Consider the following 14,943-nt stretch of genomic DNA (forward strand, 5'->3'; position numbering starts at 1 on the left):
TCTGTGTCTAATGCACCAAGAGGTGGGGAAGGATGGGGAGGCCCTTTCAGCAAACCAGACAGGAGAGGATCCTTTGCTTGGTATATTTAAACAAAGGGTTTTTTTCCTTGAAGCAAATGTGAATGAATTTTAACATCTTGTCGAATTCTTGAGAGGAAAAGAGTAGAGAAAATGCTATAATATCTTTACTTCTTGGGGCTTTATAAAGTGTTTTACTTTTGTGTGTATATTTTTAAACTTTTAAAAAATTGTAAGAATGATACACGCTTCCATAAAATATTTACGTAATTCAGAAGATATGAAGTTAAAATGAACGAACTGCAACTCCATTGCCCTTTGTCCTGCTCGGGACTCTGTGATCCTTCTGACCCTGGAATTAGTCCTTCTTGCCCCAAGGGCCTTTGCACTTGCTCTTCCCTTAACAGCCTGGAATGCTTTGTCCTCTTTTCTCTCCGTGCTTTCTGCCCTCCCTCCCTAAATCCAGCCTGGCTCATTTTCCTGTGTCCTTCAGATCTGGTCTGGACCTCTTTCCACACTGCCCCTAAGTCTTGACCCCTGCTTTTTCCTTGTCTTGACATGCCTTCCTTTCTCTTCCCCGGGGAGCAGGCGCTGAGCTCAGCCAGTGGTCCCGGTTCCTCTGTGCCTGACACAGGGAAGATACTCAGCTGTGCTTGTTGAATGACACCCTGAGGGATTTATCTCTGTAATCTCTCTTTAGTATTTCATCCAGTCATCTTTCTACAGATGCCCAAAGAAGCATAATTTTTAAAAGTAATTTTATTTCTTTATTTTTGGCTGTGCTGGGCCTTTGTTATTGGGTGGGCTTTTTTTTCTAACTGTGGCAAGCGGGGGCCACTCTGTAGTTGTGCTGTATGGGCTTCTCATTGTGGTGGCTTCTCTTGTGGAGCATGGGCTCAAGGGCTTCAGCAGTTGCGACTCCTGGGCTCTAGAGCACAGGCTCAGTAGTTGTGGCCCTCGGGTTTAGTTGGTCCAAGGCATGAGGGATCTTCCCAGATCAGGGATCGAACCCATGTCTTCTGCATTGGCCATCGAATTCTTTACCACTGAGCCACCAGGGAAAGTGAAAGTGAATGTCACTCAGTCGTGCTGGACTCTTTGAGACCCCATGGACCATACAGTCCATGGAATTCTCCAGACCAGAATACTGGAGTGGGTAGCCTTTCCCTTCTCCAGGGAATCTTCCCAACCCAGGGATCAAACCCAGGTCTCCCACATTGCAGGCAGATTCCTTACCAGCTGAGCCACAAGGGAAGCCCAAGAATACTGGAGTGGGTAGCCTATCCCTTCTCCAGGGGATCTTCCCGACCCGTATATTGAACTGGGGTCTCCTGCATAGCAGGCAGATTCTTTACCAACTGAGTTATGAGGGAAGCCCAGCATAATTTTTTAATATGAATAAGCCTCTACTGTGAATTATTCTGGTGTTGCTGCCACTGGTCATAACATCAAACATGCAAAATCTTATTTACTCCTTCCCATTTTAGGAGAGAAAGTTGAGGCTCTGAGAAATATAAGTGAATTTGCTGGGTTTTCTAGAGATGCAGATGACAAAACACAGACAGGAATAGTTTCTCGGCTCTCAGCCACTATATGATATTGCCTCTAAGCCAAGGTAACTTAGGGCTGATGAATAAATTCACACATTTTTCATAGCCAGTGATTGTATACCTGGATTGTAGGTTGTAAGGCAGAGCAATGAAACAAAGTTAAATTGAATTTTAATAAGAGCCCCAAAATATTTGTAATCCTGTAGGTCATTTGATTGATGAAGTCATGCTTGTTTTTAGGGAGGGGCTATGTAATCCACTCCCATAGACCCAACACCAGCTGCCATGATTGGTCAACCAGGAGTTTGTTTGGATTTTCCCATAAAATGGAAAACCCCAAACAAACATTTTGGCCAATCCAGTACATCCTCCCTTTCCCCACCCTCATTCCAGATTATTTAGAAGCAAATCCTGGGTATCGTATTACTTCATCCACAGTATTTGAACAAATATCTCTAAAGCATAAGGATCCTTTAAAAAATAACCATGATCCATTATCATATCAAAACTTGACTTCACAATCATCCTTTCATATCACCAAATATGCTATCACTGTTGAAATTTCCCAGCAATTTCATGAATTGTTTTCAGTTTGTTCTTGTCAAAATGCAAACAAGGTGCATCTGTGCATGGCTGCGGATTGATATTTCTCTCATTGCTATTGTTGCTAAGTCATGTCCGACTCTTCGAGACCCCATGGACTGCAGCACACCAGGCTTCCCTGTTCTTCACTATCTTGCAGAGTTTGCTCAAACTCATATCCATTGAGTCAGTGATGCCATCCAACCATCTCATCCTCTGTTACCCACTTCTACTCTTGCTCTCAATCTTTCCCAACATCAGGATCTTTACCAGTGAGTTGGCTTTTCATATCAGGTGGCCAGAGTATTTTAACTTCAGTTCAGCACCAGCCCATCCAGTGAATATTCAGAGTTGATCTCCTTTAGGATGGACTGGTTTGATCTCCTTGCAGTCCAAGGGACTCTCAAGAGTCTTCTCCAACACCACAGTTCAAAAGCATCAATTCTTTGGCACTCAGCCTTCTTCATGGTCCAACACTCACATCCATACGTGACTAGTGGAAAAACTGTAGCTTTGACTGTATGGACCTTTGTTGGCAAAGTGATGTCTCTGCTTTTTAATACACTGTCTAGGTTTGCCATAGCAATCTTCCAAGGAGCAAGCATCTTTTAATTTCATGGATGCAGTAACCATCCACATTGATTTTAGAGACCAAGAGAATGAAATATGACCCTGTTTCCGTATTTTCCCAATATATTTGCCATGAGGTGATCCAACCAGTCCATTCTAAAGGAGATCAGCCCTGGGTGTTCTTTGGAAGGAATGATGCTAAAACTGAAACTCCAGTACTTTGGCCACCTCATGTGAAGAGTTGACTCATTGGAAAAGACTCTGATGCTGGGAGGGATTGGGGGCAAGAGGAGAAGGGGATGACAGAGGATGAAATGGCTGGATGGCATCACCAACTCGATGGATGTGAGTTTGAGTGAACTCCGGGAGTTGGTGATGGACAGGGAGGCCTGGCGTGCTGCGATTCATTGGGTTGCAAAGAGTCGGACACAACTGAGTGACTGAACTGAACTGAACTGAACTGATAGGACCAGATGCCATGATCTTCAGTTTTTGAATGTTGAGTATTAAGCAAGCTTTTTCACTCTCTTCTGTCACCTTCAATCAAAAGACTCTTTAGCTCCTCTTCACTTTCTGCCATTAGAATGGTATTATCTGCATGTCTGAGGTCATTGATATTTCTCCCAGCAATCTTGATTCCAGCTTGTGATTCATCCAACCTGGCATTTTCCATGATGTACTCTGTGTAGAAGCTAAATAAGCAGGGTGACAATATACAGCCTTGACATATTCCTTTCCCCATTTGGAACCAGTCCATTGTTCCATGTCTGGTTCTAACTGTTGCTTCTAGACCTACATACAGATTTCTCAGGAGGCAGGTAATGTGGTCTGGTATTCTCATCCTTTTAAGAATATTCCACAGTTTGTCGTGATCCATACAGTCAAAGACTTTAGTGTAGTCAATGAAACAGAAGTAGATTATTTTTTTAATTCCCTTGCTTTTTCTATGATCTAGTGTATGTTGGCAATTTGATCTCTGGTTCCTCTGCCTTTTCTAAATCCAGCTTGTACATCTGGAAGTTCTCCATTCATGTACTACTGAATCCTAACTTGAAGGATTTTGAGCATAATCTTTCTGGCATGTGAAATGAGTGATATTTCTCTTAAGACTCTTTCATTCTAGAGGATTCTCTCTTTTCCTTCCTTGCAGTTTACTTGTGGGAGACACCAAGTCATTTGTTCCAGAGAGTTTTGTGCAGTTAAGAGTTTGTGGGTTATATCCCTGTGGTACCATTTAACATGTTTTTCTGTCCCTGGTAGTTCCTACCAGTAAAAAGTAAAAGTGCCATTTAGGGACTTGACTGTTTCTGGGTTTTGTGATGGTTTTTTTTTTTGGCGGGGTGGGGGGGATAAAAATATTCAGTAGGTGGTTGGAAATGTTTAGGGCCTCCAGTCTAACCTTCCAGGGTCTCTGTGGCTGGGACCTCCAGCTCAAGATGCTTCAAGCAAGCCTGAGCCTTTCATTAACAGAAGAAGCCAAGCCTAGAAGGTTTAGTAGTGCACAGCAGAATCCCTGCAGAGTTCAAAATCCCTTAGCGGAAGACCACCCGGGAGGAGGAGACCCAGGAGAGCTTTAGAAGCTGCAGGTCCATCCCACTTCATGTGGGTCTGCAGGAAAGTTCCTCAGGCTGGCTCCCTCTCTGCTTGCCGGCACGCAGGGTGGCCACAGCCTCAGTCTGACTCATCCTCTCTGCCATGTATTTCTTTCTTCCTCATACCCCACGCTCATCGCTCTCCTCCACTCACCCCTGTCGTCGGAACTACTGAAGCTGGGACCTAGAGACACCCCACCATGACTACTTTCCACTCTCGCTCCAAGGTCTAGTCCCACTTTATTTGAAAAATCAGCCGACACCTAGCAGAGACTTGCTTTGATTTTAAAAGACTTTAAAATTTTTAAAGTAATTCTCATCTTCCTCTTCTGCTGTTTCTTTTCCTTCTTTTATTGTTTGTTTTCCATCTTAAAGACTTCTTGGCAACTGGTTTCAGGAGAAAGAGATCTTTTACAAAAGACCAGAAGGCATGCTCCACGCCCACAGCCAAGGTGATAAAACTCCTCAGGTGTTTTCCCCTTCCACTGCCAGTGTCGACCGAGCCCAGGCACGCGCCAGGAGGGCTTCCCAGTACCTGTGGACGGGTTTGTGATTCATCCAGCACTCAGAGACAAGCTGCTGCCTGGCACCCAGGTTCTTCTTGGCACCAGAGATTCAACGAACTAGAGCACCAGATGTCCACACACACACTGCTGGTGTTTTAGTGAGGAGGACAGATTATAAGGAAGAAAACCCAAGAACACGTCATAAATTCAATAATGGTGTGCTACAAGGAAAATTAATCCAGGTGTTACGGGAGTGAGTGACTGGGTGGAAAACAGCAAAGAAGATGGACAGACAAAACCTGAATAATGAGGAAGTCGGGTCCAAGTCTTGGCACTGTCCCTTCGTGTCAGTGTGATCTCCAGCAAGATTCTCAACCTCTCTGGGTTTCAGTGTCTTCTTTTGTGAAATGAGGGTATTAATGATATCTACCTTTTAGGGCTAGCATAAGAAGTAAATTAGTTAATATGTATAAATGAGTCAGTGTATGTCTGGCCTATTGTGAAAACTCAATAAGTTTCATCTCTTATTAAGACATGTTCCTCTTAGGAGTGTCCTTGTGCATATCTACAAATTGAAGGCTCTGAGAAGTCCTGCATTAAAACCTTACTGAACTTGTTTGGCTTACATTTGCTGAACTTACTTTTTTCATGACATTCCCTCATGAATGTTCAGGAAACCAAAGCTCCTTAGAACACATTTTAAAAACAGCTTTAATGATCTAAACGTAAGACCAGAAACTATAAAACTCCTAGAGGAGAACATAGGCAAAACACTCTCTGACATACATCACAGCAGGATCCTCTATGACCCACCTCCCAGAATATTGGAAATAAAAGCAAAAATAAACAAATGGGTCCTAATTAAACTTAAAAGCTTCTGCACATCAAAGGAAACTATTAGCAAGGTGAAAAGGCAGCCTTCAGAATGGGAGAAAATAATAGCAAATGAAGCAACTGACAAACAACTAATCTCAAAAATATACAAGCAACTCCTACAGCTCAATTCCAGAAAAATAAATGACCCAATCAAAAAATGGGCCAAAGAACTAAATAGACATTTCTCCAAAGAAGACATACAGATGGCTAACAAACACATGAAAAGATGCTCAACATCACTCATTATCAGAGAAATGCAAATCAAAACCACTATGAGGTACTATTTCACACCAGTCAGAATGGCTGTGATCCAAAAGTCTACAAGCAATAAATGCTGGAGAGGGTGTGGAGAAAAGGGAACCCTCTTACACTGTTGGTGGGAATGCAAACTAGTACAGCCACTATGGAGAACAGTGTGGAGATTCCTTAAAAAACTGGAAATAGAACTGCCTTATGATCCAGCAATCTCACTTCTGGGCATACACACCGAGGAAACCAGAAGGGAAAGAGACACATGTACCCCAATGTTCATCGCAGCACTGTTTATAATAGCCAGGACATGGAAGCAACCTAGATGTCCATCAGCAGATGAATGGATAAGAAAGCTGTGGTACATATACACAATGGAGTATTACTCAGCCATTAAAAAGAATACATTTGAATCAGTTCTAATGAGGTGGATAAAACTGGAGCCTATTATACAGAGTGAAGTAAGCCAGAAAGAAAAACACCAATACAGTATACTAACGCATATATATGGAATTTAGAAAGATGGTAACAATAACCCTGTGTACCAGACAGCAAAAGAGACACTGATGTATAGAACAGTCTTATGGACTCTGTTGCAGAGGGAGAGGGTGGGAAGATTTGGGAGAATGGCATTGAAACATGTATAATATCATGTATGAAACGAGTTGCCAGTCCAGGTTCGATGCACAATACTGGATGCTTGGGGCTAGTGCACTGGGACGACCCAGAGGGATGGTATGGGGAGGGAGGAGGGAGGAGGGTTCAGGATGGGGAACACATGTATACCTGTGGTGGATTCATTTTAATATTTGGCAAAACTAATACAATTTGTAAAGTTTACAAATAAAAAAAAAACAGCTTTATTGAGCTATAATTTACATATAAAATTTGCCCATTTAAAGGGTGCAATTCAATAGTTTCCGTTGCATATTTGCAGAATGTGCAACCATCATCACAATCTAACTTTAGAACATTTTTCTCCCTCTCAAAAGAAACCCTGCATCTACTAGCAGTGATTTCTAATTTTTCTCTTTCCCCAGCCCAAATAACCACTAATCTGCTGCTGTCTTTATAGATTTGCCTGTTCTTCACAATTCATATAAGTGGAATCATACATTATGTGTCCTTTTGTGACTCATTACTTTCATTCAGCAGAATGTTTTCCAGGTCCACTCACATCATGGCATGTATCTGTGTTTCATCCTTTTCTATGGCCAAAAGGTATTTCACTGTATGGACATACCACATTTTATTTATCCATTTACTAGTTGATGAACTTCCATTGTTTCCACTTTTATGAAGAATGCCACTGCGAACATTGCTGCAGATGAACATTTTGTGGATGTATGTTTTCATTTCTTTGGGGTGTATACCTGGGAGTGAAATGACTGGTCATGAGATAGCTCTGTTTCAGTTCAGTTCAGTTCAATCGCTCAGTTAGTCCGACTCTTTGCGACCCCATGAATCACAGCACGCCAGGCCTCCCTGTCCATCACCAACTCCTGGAGTTCACTCAAACTCATGTCCATCAAGTTGGTGATGCCATCCAGCCATCTCATCCTCTGTTGTCCCCTTCTCCTCCTGCCCCCAATCCCTCCCAGCATTAGAGTCTTTTCCAATGAGTCAACTCTTCGCATGAGGTGGCCAAAGTACTGGAGTTTCAGCTTTAGCATCATTCTTTCCAAAGAACACCCAGGACTGATCTCCCTTAGAATGGACTGGTTGGATCTCCTTGGACTGCAAGGAGATCCAATGCAGTCCAAGGGACTCTCCAAAGTCTTCTCCAACACCACAGTTCAAAAGCATCAATTCTTTGGTGCTCAGCCTTCTTCACAGTCCAACTCTCACATCCATACTTGACCACTGGAAAAAACCATAGCCTTGACTAGACAGACCTTTGTTGGCAAAGTAATGTCTCTGCTTTTGAATATGCTATCTAGGTTGGTCATAACTTTCCTTCCAAGGAGTAAGCGTCTTTTAATTTCATGGCTGCAGTCACCATCTGCAGTGAGTTTGGAGCCCAAAAAATAAAGTCTGATACTGTTTCCATTGTTTCCCCATCTATTTCCCATGAAGTGATGGGACCAGATGCCATGACCTTCGTGTTCTGAATGTTGAGCTTTAAGCCAACTTTTTCACTCTCCACTTTCACTTTCATCAAGAGGCTTTTGGGTTCCTCTTCACTTTCTGCCATAAGGGTGGTGTCATCTACATATCTGAGGTTATGATATTTCTCCTGGCAATCTGGATTCCAGCTTGTGTTTCTTCCAGTCCAGCGTTTCTCATGATGTACTCTGCATAGAAGTTAAATAAGCAGGGTGACAATATACAGACAGCCTTGACGTACTCCTTTTCCTATTTGGAACCAGTCTGTTGTTCCATGTCCAGTTCTAACTGTTGCTTCCTGACCTGCATACACATTTCTCAAGAGGCAGATCAGGTGGTCTGGTATTCCCATCTCTTTCAGAATTTTCCACAGTTGATTGTGATCCACACAGTCAAAGGCTTTGGCATAGTCAATAAAGCAGAAATAGATGTTTTTCTGGAACTCTCTTGCTTTTTCCATGGTCCAGCGGATGTTGGCAATTTGGTCTCTGGTTCCTCTGCCTTTTCTAAAACCAGCTTGAACATCAGGAAGTTCACGGTTCACATATTGCTGAAGCCTGGCTTGGAGAATTTTGAGCAGTACTTTACTAGCGTGTGAGATGAGTGCAATTGTGCAGTAGTTTGAGCATTCTTTGGCATTGCCTTTCTTTGGGATTGGAATGCAAACTGACCTTTTCCAGTCCTGTGGCCACTGCTGAGTTTTCCAAATTTGCTGGCATATTGAGTGCAGCACTTTCACAGCATCATCTTTCAGGATTTGAAATAGCTCAACTGGAATTCCATCACCTCCACTAGCTTTGTTCGTAGTGATGCTTTCTAAGGCCCACTTGACTTCATATTCCAGGATGTCTGGCTCTAGGTCAGTGATCACACCATCATGATTATCTTGGTCATGAAGATCTTTTTTATACAGTTCTTCTGTGTATTCCTGCCACCTCTTCTTAATACCTTCTGCTTCTGTTAGGTCCATACCATTTCTGTCCTTTATCGAGCCCATCTTTGCATGAAATGTTCCCTTGGTATCTCTAATTTTCTTGAAGAGATCTCTAGTCTTTCCCATTCTGTTGTTTTCCTCTATTTCTTTGCATTGATCGTTGAGAAAGGCTTTCTTATCTCTCCTTGCTATTCTTTGGAACTCTGCATTCAGATGCTTATATCTTTCCTTTTCTCCTTTGCTTTTCGCTTCTCTTCTTTTCACAGCTATTTGTAAGGCCTCCTCAGACAGCCATTTTGCTTTTTTGCATTTCTTTTCCATGGGGATGGTCTTGATCCCTGTCTCCTGCACAATGTCACAAACCTCATTCCATAGTTCATCAGGCACTCTATCTATCAGATCTAGTCCCTTAAATCTATTTCTCACTTCCACTGTATAATCATAAGGGATTTGATTTAGGTCATACCTGAATGGTCTAGTGGTTTTCCTACTTTCTTCAATTTAAGTCTGAATTTGGTAATAAGGAGTTCATGATCTGAGCTACAGTCAGCTCCTGGTCTTGTTTTTGTTGACTGTATAGAGCTTCTCCATCTTTGGCTGCAAAGAATATAATCAATCTGATTTCGGTGTTGACCATCTGGTGATGTCCATGTGTAGAGTCTTCTCTTGTGTTGTTGGAAGAGGGTGTTTGCTATGACCAGTGCATTTTCTTGGCAAAACTCTATTAGTCTTTGCCCTGCTTCATTTCATATTCCAAGGCCAAATTTGCCAGGTGTTTCTTGACTTCCTACTTTTGCATTCCAGTCCCCTACAATGAAAAGGACATCTTTTTTGGGTGTTAGTTCTAAAAGGTTTTGTAGGTCTTCATAGAACTGTTCAACTTCAGCTTCTTCAGCATTACTGGTTTGGGCATAAACTTGGATTACTGTGATATTGAATCATTTGCCTTGGAAACAAACAGAGATCATTCTGTCGTTTTTGAGATTGCATCCAAGTACTGCATTTTGGACTCTTTTGTTGACCATGATGGCTACTCCATTTCTTCTGAGGGATTCCTGCCCGCAGTAGTAGATATAATGGTCATCTGAGTTAAATTCACCCATTCCAGTCCATTTCAGTTCGCTGATTCCTAGAATGTTGATGTTCACTCTTGCCATCTCTTGTTTTACCACTTCCAATTTGCCTTGATTCATGGACCTGACATTCCAGGTTCCTATGCAATATTGCTCTTTATAGCATCAGATCTTGCTTCTATCACCAGTCACATCCACAGCTGGGTATTCTTTTTGCTTTGGCTCCATCCCTTCATTCTTTCTGGAGTTATTTCTCCACTGATCTCCTGTAGCATATTGGGCACCTACCGCCCTGGGGAGTTCCTCTTTAAGTATCCTATCATTTTGCCTTTTCATACTCTTCATGGGGTTCTCAAGGAAAGAATACTGAAGTGGTTTGCCATTCCCTTCTCCAGTGGACCACATTCTGTCAGATCTCTCCACCGTGACCTGCCCGTCTTGGGTTGCCCCACGGGCATGGCTTAGTTTCATTGAGTCAGACAAGGCTGTGGTCCTAGTGTGATTAGATTGACTAGTTTCCTGTGAGTATGGTTTCAGTGTGTCTGCTCTCTGATGCCCTCTTGCAACACCTACCGTCTTACTTGGGTTTCTCTTACCTTGGGCTTGGGGTATCTCTTCACGGCTACTCCAGCAAAGCGCAGCGTTGCTCCTTACCTTGGACGAGGGGTATCTCCTCACCGCCACCCTTCCTGACCTTCAACATGGGATAGCTCCTCTAGGCCCTCCTGCGCCCGCGCAGCCACCGCTCCTTGGATGTGTGGTTGGTCCTCCCGGCCGCCGCCCCTGACCTCGGACTTGGGTAGCTCCTCTCGGCTGCCGCCCCTGACCTTGGACTTGCGTAGCTCCTCTCGACCACTGCCCTTCGGGCACAGGGTCTTCCCGGCTTCTGCCCCTGACCTCGGACGTGGGGTAGCTCCTCTCGCCCATGCTTTAGTGCGCGCAGCTGCCCGCTCTTTAGCTCTGACTGAGCGACTTCACTTTCACTTTTCACTTTCGTGCATTGGAGGAGGAAATGGCAACCCACTCCAGTGTTCTTGCCTGGAGAATCCCAGGAACGGTGGGGCCTGGTGGGCTGCCGTCTATGGGGTCGCACAGAGTCGGACACAACTGAAGCAACTTAGCAGCAGCAGCAGCATTTGGCAAAAAAAGAGCACTCTTTTTGGTGTGTTGGTATTGTCGTTTTGTCTTCTCTGTCGTTTTCCTTCCTCTTCCTCCCCCCTACCGCCACCCTCCCGACCCTTCCCACCATCTAGGGAGCAGGTCAGAACTTTGCCACTTCCCAGCTGTGTGTGGTTTCGAGCAAGTGAAATTTACATTTCTCAGAACCTCCATTTTCTCACCTATAAAATGGACATAAAGATGAAATGAGGTTATTTATGTAACATTCTTACACTAGTGTCTGGCCATCAATGGTAGTTCTATTCTTGTTAGTAGTATCTGTACATGTACTGGTGAGATCTTACCAGTATAAGCATTATATGTTGGTAGATGTGATTGTAAACAGTGTCATAACCAGGAGTCCTGTCCTTGCCTCCCAGGAGGGAGAAGGACAGGCTCATCCTCACCTCCACTTGATTCCGCCAAATGAATCTCTAAAGTGATTGCATCGATGTGCAGTGTCAGTGGAAGCCTCACTCACTCACATCCTTGCCAATCTTTGATCATGTTTCAGCATTTTTTACTTTTTGCCACCTTATGGTTTTGATGTGGATACCAGGCACCTTACCTGGACTGTTTCATTCAGCACCTACAAACACCCCGTGAGGCAGATACAGAAATTCTTCTGTGTTGCAGATGAAGAAACAGGCTTTGAGGTCAAGGGCCAGCCCTTAAGATATGAAGGCAGGCAGTCTGGCTCTGCTGCCTGGGCTCTCAGCCATAGCTTCACTCTGCTTCCCATGGAGCCAGGGCTGGCAGATGCACATGAGCGTGACCTCGGGGTGACTACTTAAGACCATTAAGAAACTTACATGTTCTTCCTTTCATTCAACAAGTATTTATTGAGCATCTACTCCTTGCCAGACGTTGCAAATAAAGTCAAGTCCCTGTCCCCCGGGCTTAAGAGTCCAGTGGGGGAGACAGATCAAATAAATCTGCAAGAGTACTTCAGCTCCAGGGAGAGAAACAAAACAGGATCAGGAGGCTGCAGAGCGACGGGGGCGATGGTTCCGATGGGAGGTTGGGGAAGGCTTCTGAAGGAGGTGGCCTTTATATGAAGACCTGAATGAAGTGAAAGGTGGGCCACGTGCCCACCTGCAGCAAGAGATTTCTTGGAGGAGGGACAGCAAGCATGAGTCTTTGAGGCAGGGCTTGGTTGGGATGTTTGAGGAACAAGGAAGCTGTCGTAGGTGGAATTCTAAAGCCAGACCCCCAGTCTCTGGTCATTCAACCAAATACGAATCCAGCTAGTGCTGTAAATGGACTTTGTGTTTGTAACTAAGGTCCCAAGTCTGTTGACCTTGAGGTGTTGAGATGAGCCAGATAAGTTAGGTCTAATCAGTTGAGCTCTTTAAGAGCAGAGAGCTTTCTCTGGCACCTGGCAGGGGAATTAAGAGTGGTTGAAGCACAGCGTGCTGCAATTCATGGGGTCGCAAAGAGTCGGACACGACTGAGCGACTGAACTGAACTGAAGCACAGGAAAGATTCCATGTGCTACTGCTGGCTGCAAGTGGGGGAAGACACATGACAAGGTGGCCTCTAGGACCTAAGAGCTGCCCCTGGCTGAACACCATGAAGGAAATGGGGACTACAGTCCTACAACCACAGGAATGGAGTTCTGCCAGTTACAGGCAAGAGCTCGGAGGAGAATCCTCAGCTCCAGACAAGGGCACAGCTGGCTAACACCTTGACTTCCACTTGAGTGAAGGGTACAGCTCACCCTGCTGGACTTCCAGCTTCCAGAACTGTGAGCTAATAATCAGGTGTTGTTCTAAGCTGTTGACGTGGGGGGTAATTTGTTGTATAGTAGAGAAAATTGATACAGAGTTCTGTGGCTGGAAAGGAGGATGGGAGAATGGTGGCATGGAGAGGAGACGGGCCCTGAGAGGTCACGTCGGGCCAGACACTGTGGGACTGCATAGGCGGTGTTGAGCACTTTGGCATCTGTGCTGAGGGACACACAGAACCAGCACAAGCATCTCGTGCTCAGCCCTCCTTGCTGTCAGTTCCCAAGCTTGCCTCCTCTAATTTTCCATCCTGCCCAGTGTTCCTCCCACCCCACCCCACCCCACTTCCGGTGTCATCTACCGATGTGTGCGTGTGAATTGGTTGGGGCACTATTGATGGGAAGTGACTGGAAAACAACACAAACTACTTAACCCCCGAGTCCAGGGACTTCAGGCTTAGCCGGATCCAGGAGTTTAAGTTACCTTTAGAAATCTGTGCCTTTGCAACTCTCTACTTTGCTTTCTTCATTGTCTTCATTCTCAGGCAGGGTCTCCCCATTCTGGTGGTGGAAATGGTTATCAGCAGCTGTGAACTCACATCCTGCCCTGTTATCAATCCCAACAGAGCCATCTCATCTCTCCTGCATGGTTCCCCTAAGAGTTCTGGGATAACTGGCACTAGCCCAGGTTGGGTCACATGACCACACCAGAGCCAGTCACAAAGGCTGGGGGTAGGATAGGGAGAAGACTTTCAGTGGCCTGGCCACCACTGTATACCTGTTCCAGGACATGGAGCACAGGGGACAGTGGGAAGCAGAGGTCTTTAAGCCTACCTGGAAACCCCTTGAACAGAGAAAGGGAGAGATGGTCCTTGGGGATCCTCTAGGTGGTCACTGGGGTGCTGGAGCAGCCAAAGAAGGTCTGGATGCTGGGCAGCACAGCCAGCAGATGCCCACTAGAGCAGCCAGCCCCTTCCACACCTCTGGGCACCATGGGTGCCTGTGGCAAGGATACAGCTTCTGCATGGGTCTTCCAGAGCCTCATGCTGGGTCCTGCTCAGATCACAGGGCCCTCGCTTCTCCCCTGGTTATCTCTGCATCCTATTAGGCCTTGGCACCGGCGTCAGGGGTTGTGGAAATACCACAGAGCCCTGCCTCTGCCCTGTTGTTTACTGAAGAAATAAATAGAGAAAGAAACTCAACTGAACAGATGCTTGGACCAGCAGAGCAACCCTGGGAGAGTCATGCCACAGAGACTCATCGTCATAAACAGGCGCTGAGAGGGGCAGCCTGGAAAGTCTGTCCAAGTCCCAAACAAATGGGGACCCACAGCCAAATGTGAGGCCAGCTGGAAGGCCCCTAGCCAGGAAGGATGGGAGCCCCTTGGCTGGAGGAGGGTCCAGCAGGACGCTCCAGCTCATTGTCTGTGTGGAGGGTCGGGGTGGGTGCCAATGGCTGCATCTGCTCCTTGTTGCTTTTTAGAGGCAGCGTTGGAAACAAATCTGGGAGGACAGGTGTGCTGCTCAGCTTGGAGCGCCTCCTCTCCCCAAACACCAGTAATTGTTGTGCTTGGCTTCACAGTGGCCAACAAGGACATCATCGGGTACCCCTCCTTCCCCACCCCCTACCTCCCACTGCCACACTTTACTTCTGGGGCCGCTCCAAGCACACCAGCCTCCTCCTGTTCCTGAAATCTACCAGCACACCCCTGTCTCAGGGCCTTTGCACCTGCTGTTCCCACCACCTCCAGTACTTGCCCGGCAGCTTACTCCCTCACCTCCCCTAGGCTTCTGTTCGCATGTCCCCTGATGACACAGGACTTTTCCATCAGGCTCAGTTTGCTGCAGTAACAAACAAGCCCCAATTCCTCATGTCCAGGCACAGCCAGTGCTCACCTCTCATACACACTGCATATCCAGTGTCATCACCTGGGGGCTCTGATGATCACCCAAGGCTCCATCTCTACTTGTTTTTTGCGGCAGTGCAGTGGGTGGGATCTTAGT

General features: G+C 45.5%; 1 long non-coding RNA gene across 2 annotated transcripts in view; it reads left to right on the forward strand.

Annotated features, from left to right (window-relative positions):
• The window catches only part of LOC133259502 (uncharacterized), a 49,990-nt gene that overhangs the window by 2,379 nt on the left and 32,668 nt on the right, over nucleotides 1-14,943 (forward strand). The window contains exon 3 of one of the 2 annotated variants that reach the window (XR_009740433.1): nucleotides 4,688-5,883. The exons of the other annotated variant lie outside the window; for it this stretch is intronic. This is a non-coding gene — a long non-coding RNA (uncharacterized LOC133259502). Of the gene's footprint in view, nucleotides 1-4,687; nucleotides 5,884-14,943 lie in introns of those variants that run through there. 2 annotated transcript variants of the gene reach the window in all.

The sequence above is a fragment of the Bos javanicus genome, chromosome 13 (genome assembly GCF_032452875.1).
Source record: "Bos javanicus breed banteng chromosome 13, ARS-OSU_banteng_1.0, whole genome shotgun sequence".
In the NCBI taxonomy this organism is placed as follows: Eukaryota; Metazoa; Chordata; class Mammalia; order Artiodactyla; family Bovidae; genus Bos; species Bos javanicus.